Below are 7,723 nucleotides of genomic sequence, written 5' to 3'. Positions count from 1 at the left end.
AATCCCATGGACAGAGGAGCCTAGCAGGCTACAGTCCATGGGGTTATAAAAAGTCAGACATGACTGAGCAGACAGCAGACAGATAGGATTTTAATGCAGTTGGACATACACTTGGTGGAAAATTTATTTTTAGAATTATCCACAACATCTTCATGAACCCAGATCTTCACTTCCCTCCAGGCCTCCCCCTACTTAACTCCAATGGCATTTCCAGGCAGTAGTCTACAGAAAAAGCTAGGCAGACTTCCTCCTTCAACCTGCCGGGTGAACTGTAAATAATCAGGTATATATAAGAATGCATGTTTATTCATTTGAAATGTATTTAACACATCTCTTCCAAAGCGGATATCACAATATTTTGGTCAGGCTCTATCTCATTACCCCTGAGCAAAAAAAAATGTTATTGGAACACTTTCTGAGTTGAAAGGTTTGAGAAGGTTCCTGAGAGGCTGTGAAATTTGGGTGGAACTTTAATATTATTTTCTGGTGTCTTGTGAATTCTTGGAGGGAATAGTGCCCATTTCCTGGTGTCCAGTGGGGCATAAATGAGCCCAGTGAGGGTCTTCCTGTCTCCACTTCAGCATGGCTATTATATTAAATAACACTTAGACTTTGTTCACATATCAGTTTGCCCCTATTCCCTGAAAATATGGGAACTGCATTGGTTTTTCTAATCTATCCACTCTGCCTGGCACATGATGGGTACTTCATAAACCTTATCTTATTATGTAACTGTAATAAAATAATATAATTTCTCTGACTCCATCACCCACAGCCTTCATCATGTTGCTCTTGATATTCATGTGTCCCTGAGGTGAAAATCATGACTATTTCTCTTGGGTTTTTAACACCTGCACATTACTTAGGTACCATGTCATCATAACATTGTCATCATAACATTGTCATCATAACATCTCGTAAGAGACGTTAAGAAAAAAATGACAGAGCTTGCCTGTGTTGAGGGATGAAGGTAAGTGCCGTTTGGCCATTTGGTGATGTTGTAGTTACAAGTGAAAGCCACCAGATGGCTTAAGGAAATGAGTTTATTTCCAATTGAGATGTTAGCTGAGAAATCTAGGACCAAGAAGTAAAGCATGATTGAAGGCATTCAAAATACTCTCTGTGGTGAACCCCAAATAACTCACAAACCCCCGCTTACCAATGTCACCTGATTTCAGGAACGGGTGTGTAGAGACTCTGAAGTGAAAAACACCAAAGTGTGCATCCTCCTCCCAACGTCTACATGCTTTAAAAATTACAGAATAATTACTGAAACTCAATTTAATCCCACAAATATTTATTAAGTGCCTAAGTCCCAATTAGACCTTCTGAGAGGCTGATTGAAGCACATGGCACATGAAACATAGCTCACTCAAGATGGAAAATGTACACGAGACTAGAGGTAAAAATGGATGCTTTTTTTCCTCTTTGTGTGCACTACTGCTGGTTGTAGTTTCAAGGAGAAATGCTGGTGGAAAATAATTGTGACCTAGAAAATTTTTGCATCTTATCTGTAGGCAGAGTAGGTGAAAGACAAAACAAAAGAAAGCAAAGCAAAACTTGAGAAGACCACATTATTTCTAAATCAAAATGTATTTTATATGGTGTTTGTATATGAGAACCAGAATTGAAATTGCAGACCAGATTAAAATGTTTTAATGAAACAATTTAAAAATAAATCTATATTTAAAAAGATCTGAGAGTATGTACGCCAATGATAGAGTATGTTCAAGTGGCTGCTTTATCTCTGGATGTTCTGTACTGTGTGATGTTTTTGGAACAAACACATGTTTATTTATAATTTTGGAGTGTAAAGAATGACATGCAAACTTAGTTAAAGAGAATTTCATTCATTTATTTGTCAAATATACTAAGGGGTAGCCATTGTGAGGGAAGCAGAGCTTAAAGATCGTCTTGAATTAGAGATCTTAATTTCTATTTATATTCACATTGAGATAGTTAACCTTTTGAGATTATTTAAAAATTCTGTCAATCTTCAATGCTTACTTTTAAATATGTTACTATATTTAAATAAATAATATACTTCAAAATATTTTAAATGCTTGCTTTTTAAAACGTGCATTAAAAAGCCTCTTCAGAAATACTCAATATCAGATCATTAAACTACTGAACAGATTTGAAGTAGGTATAAAGAAATTCAGCAAATATTTCTGAGGGCACACAAGTCTTATAATTATTGGTTAGCAATTTTTAAATATTTATTTGCTAATGAGAATTGAATAAAAGAAGACCAATAAATAGGGAACCATTGCCTTTTCAAACATAACCTAAAATTGGACAATTAACTGTTGAAAGCACTGATTTCTTCTGAAGGTGCAGAAAGAATATTTTCTTTCGCTGATAAAGCAGTTTTATCTTCCTATTCAGGTTATGAATAAACCAAAGGAGATAAAAATCTAACTTAATGAGGTAGCCCAGTATTTGAAGTTAAAAGAAACAATTGAACTGGCTAAGACAGTGTACTTTTTTTTCTTTTACCAATCTATAATTCATCTTTGCAGTAATCATTTTTTGTTAAACTATGTTCTGATTACAAAAGTGATACATGTATACTGCAGAAAATTCAAAAATAGAAAAGTATAAGGAAAAAAATAAAAATTAACCACAGTCCCATTATAGAGAGAAAACCACTGTCAGCATTTGGGTTACAGGATCACCTCAGTGATATGTGGGTGGGGTTCCAGAGCACCCAATAAAGCACATATTGCACTAAAATGAATCACATGAATTTTTTGGATTTCCAGTGCATATAAAAGTTATATTTACGCAATACTGCAGTCTACTGAATGTGCAATAGTGTTATGTCTAAAAAAAGCAATGTTCATATCTTAATTAAAAATATTGCTAAAAAATGCTGAACATTATCTGAGCCTTTAGTAAATTGATAGCTTTTTGCTGGTGGAGGGTGTTGTCTGGATGTTGAAGACTGGTGACTGACCAGGGTGGTGATTGCTGAAGGCTGGGTGGCTGTGGCAACTTCTTAAAATAAGACAATGAGAAGTCTGCCATATCCATTGACTCTTTCAAGAATGATTTCTCTGTAGCATGCAATGCTGATAGCATTTTACCCACAGTAGAACTTCCTTCAAAACTGGAGCCAGTCGTCTCAAACCCTGCTTATCAACTGAATTTATGTCATATTGTAAATCTTTTGTCATCCTTTCAATAATTAAGTTGCCTTCTTATATGGGTGTGGTTTGTGATGCCCCAAAACAATTACAATAGAAGATCACTGACACACACATCACCAGAAGCAGTATAATAATAATGAAACATTTTCAAGTACTGCGAGAATCACCAAGTTGGGACACAGAGATATTAGGTGGAGCAAATGCTGTTGGACGCAGGATTGTCACAAACTTTCAATTTGTAAAAAATGCCATATCTGCTGAATACATTAAAGTGGAACACAGTAAAATGAGGTGAAAGTGAAAGTTAGTTGCTCAGTCGTGTCCGACTCTTTGCGAGCCCATGGACTATAGCTGCCAGGCTCCTCTGTCCACAGAATTCTCTAGGCAAGCATACTAGAGTGGGTTGCCATTTCCTCCTCCAGGGGATCTTCCTGACCCAGAGATCAAACCCAGGTCTCCCACATTGCAGGTGGATTCTTTACCGTGTGAGCCACCAGGGAAGCCCAAAATGAGGTATGACTGTATTTTATTTTGTTCTTTTCCCTCTGGTTTTAAATATGACATTTATGTAACTGGATGCTGAGGGGAATCTCACTTTTTTTTCTGGACTTGGCAAAGAAGACCCAAAGTTTAAGAATTATTGTTGATAATCAATAGTCAAATAAATAAGTTATTTGATAATTAAGCTTTAAAAAGCATAAGTCAGCTTTAAATTAGGTAACACTGGATCGTTCACTATTCATTCAGCACATAGTTACTGAGACTTTCTGTGTGGCTAGAGGTGTTTTCTGGACTAAGAACCAGACAGTCTTGTTTTTCAAGCCTGGACAGCTTGACAATATCACCTTTGGACTCTGGGTGAACCTGATGAACTATCCACCAACGGAGGCTTCTGCCAAATGCTCTCTCAGGTTAAAAAGCTGGTGACTCAGTGCATTTAGAGAAGTTGTGACTTCTCTCTCTTGCTTCAACTTTACGATGACAAAAACTAAGAGACATTATATAACTAGTGAAAGACCACAGAACTAGTTAATCCAAAATGAGTATTATAAGTCAGCACTCACTCCTTTTTTGTACTCTTTCACTTTGCCATTTATTCATTTAATCTTAAAATGTTTATTGTCTCTCCAAAGGCGGTCCAGGCCGCTGGGCTCGTCATTTCCCATAACAAAGACAAAATAATAATAATAACAATAGCTATTAGGCATTAGCGAAAGTGAAAGTGACGTTGCTCAGTCGTGTCTGACTCTTTGTGACCCCATGGACTGTAGCCTACTAGGTTCCTCCGTCCATGGGATTTTCCAGGCAAGAATACTGGAGTGGTTGCCATTTCCTTCTCCAGGAGATCTTCCTGACCCAGGGATTGAATCTGGGTCTCCAGCATTGTAGGCAGACGCTTTACCGTCTGAGCCACTAGGCATAGGGACTATGTTCAGAATTTTCACTTGGATTATCTTGTTTAATGGTTATAGAATCTCAGCAAGCACTTAGAGCAGAAAAAATAATGTTGACAAATTACAGCGTTCTTTTTCAAAAATATTTTTATTGTGGTAAAAGTCACATATTAAAAACATACTATTTTAACCATATTTAATTGTAGAGTTCAGTGGCAGTAAGTACATTCACATAGTTGTGTAACTCTCACCATCCTCTATCCCCCAAATTTTTCACCTTCCTAAACTGAAACTCTGTTCTTATTAAACGCTAAGTCCTCAGTCTCTCTGCCGTTCCCCACTCCAACCCTTGCATCTACCAATGTACTTTCTGACTCTATGAATCTGACTGTTCTGGGTACCTTGTATAAGTGGACCTAGAGACTGTCACACAGAGTGAAGTCAGACAGAAAGAGAAAAACAAATATATTGGCGCATATATGTGGAATCTAGAAAAATGGTACTGATGAACCTATTCGCAAAGCAGAAATAGAGACACAGACGTAGAGAACAAACATACAGACAACAAGGAGGGGAAAGGGGGGGGTGGGATGAGTTGGGAGATTGGGAATGACATATATACACAATTGAGACTATGTATAAAATAGGTAACTAATGAGAACCTACTGTAAAGCACAGGGTAAAAAAAAGAAGGTACAATCTGTTTGTGGGACATTTATTAAGTTAATCTCAAAAACTACAATATTCTTAATAAACTTTCTGGAGAGTCTGGGTGGGGGAAGTAAATAGGCAGAGCACAGAGGATTTTTAGCGCAGTGAAAATACCATATATGATATGACATTATATGTATGGTATTATAGTCATAGATATATGTCATTATGCACGTGTGCTAAGTCTCTTCAGTCGTGTCCAAGTCTATGTGACCCCATGGACTGTGGCCCGCCAGGCTCCTTTGTCCATGGAATTCTCCAGGCAAGAATATTGGAGTGGGTTGCCACGCCCTCCTCCAGGATATGCCATTCTACATTTGTCCAAATCCACAGAATGTACAACACTAAGAGTGAACCCTAAGGTAAACTATGGACTTTGTGTGATTATGACGCGCTAATGTAAAAATCCTTGGTAAAGAAATATACCATTCTGGAGAGTGATGTTGATTATTGGGGCAGAAGGAAATGGCAACCCACTCCAGTGTTCTTGCCTGGAGAATCCCAGGGACGGCGGAGCCTGGTGGGCTACCATCTATGGGGTCACACAGAGTCGGATACAACTGAAGCGACTTAGCAGCAGCAGCAGCAGTCTATAGTTGTGAGGAAACAGAGGGTTAGTGGGAAATCTCTGTGCCTCTCTCTCAATTTTGTTGTAAACCTAAATGTGCTCTTTAAAAATTGTCTTATAAAACATCCTAAAGAGATCTTCTGACTATTTATAACAGCAAGAACATGGAAACAACCAAAGTGTCCATCAATGGATGAAAATAGGGCATATACATACAATGAAATATTATCCAGCCTTTGAAAAGAGAGAAATCCTTTCATTTGCTACAACATGGATGAGCCTGGAGGACATTATGCTAAGTTAAATAAGTCAGTCTTAGAAGGACAAATACTGCATGATTCCACTTATAAGAGGTACCCTAAAATAGTCAAACTCATAGAAACAAAGAACAGAATAGTGGTTTCCAGGGGTTAAGAGGTGGGGGAAGTGAGATGTTGTTCAATGGGTATAAAGTTTCAGTTACAAAATAGGAATTAGTTCTAGAAATCTGCTGTACAACATAATGCCTGTAGTGAACAATACTGTATTGTGCATTTAAAGATTTATTAAGAGGGTAGATCTCCTGTTTAAGTGATCTTACCACATGAAACCAAATCAAAACAAAATAAAGGGAGACAAGAGAATTTTGGAGATGATGGAAGTATGTGTCACCATGATTGTGGTGCTGGTTTCAGAGGTGTTTGCCTGTGTCCAAACCCACCAGATTTATCCATTAAATATGTGCAGCATTTGGATATCAATTATTCATCTTGATAAAGCTGTTAAAACAAAGAAAACTCTACTTGCATCCTTTGGGGGCCTCTGATGTGCACCTGTACGTGCCCATGTCTGTGTGTGTATATGGAGCTTAACTTATATACTAGAGAACACTTAGATACAAAATAAGACGTAAGTTAGTCCTACTTGCATCAGGACCCATCAGACATTGAGGAGAAGTGGAAAGAAGGAACTTGTGGAACGATTTGTCCAGTTGGTTCCAGAGATGCTATGATTGATTCATGCATTCATTTGACCAATATTGGCTGAATTCTTACTGTGACCTTGACACTGAGTAGGCAGTTGGGATAAAATGAAAAAAAAAAAAATTGGACATAACATAACGTCTGTTCCTAGAGTTCATGGTCTAGTGGATGAGACAGATTTCTAACAATCACACAAATAAATGTATAAAATAATTATAGCTAATATTTACTGAGGGCTTCCTATGTGTCAGACATGATTTCAGGCACTTTTCTTGTATCGACTTATGTAATCATCACCAAGAAAAAAACAAAACCAAAATAAAAAATCTGAGTTAGGTGCTACTCTTATTATCCCCAGTTATTTTTCTGATAGGAGCTACGAAGGAATGGTTCATAGTAATGTGAGATCATTCCTTAGGGAAACTAACCTGGCTCGGGGGTGTACCCCAAGGAGACTGAGAAAGGATTCTCACAGGCCTTCCAAGGTGGCAGTGAAGTGAAAGTGAAAATGAAAATCGCTCAGCTGTCTCCGACTCTTTGCAATCCCAAGGAATTCTCTAATTTAAACAAGGTGACCCCTGAACCCTAGGGAGTGGCAGCCACATAGGGTTGGCAGTGTCAGATGCTCTGATGGTGGCAGCATGAGAGTGGCATCTGTTGTGGTGGTGGGGGCAATGGTGACAGCGGAGGTGAGCACACAAATCACCTGGGACTTTGCCAGGGAAAAGCTCAAAATCACCTCTTATTGGTCCCTTCCAAAGGCCACCATGGGTTGGGGAAACGTGTTATACACCTGAAGGTTTCTCGGCTTATTCTCTGACAGTGTCTTTGATGTTTCCTGGTTTCCAAGCATTCAGCTTGTTCCTGTGCTGTCTGCGGAGCCCTACCCCCCACTCAAAAGTTTAAGATTCCCCCGTGTGTGTGTGCTCAGTCACT

This window comes from Giraffa tippelskirchi, chromosome 1 (assembly GCF_054371585.1).
Source record: "Giraffa tippelskirchi isolate mGirTip1 chromosome 1, T2T-mGirTip1v1.2.pri, whole genome shotgun sequence".
NCBI classification, from domain to species: Eukaryota; Metazoa; Chordata; class Mammalia; order Artiodactyla; family Giraffidae; genus Giraffa; species Giraffa tippelskirchi.
This window is presented reverse-complemented; position numbering follows the sequence as displayed.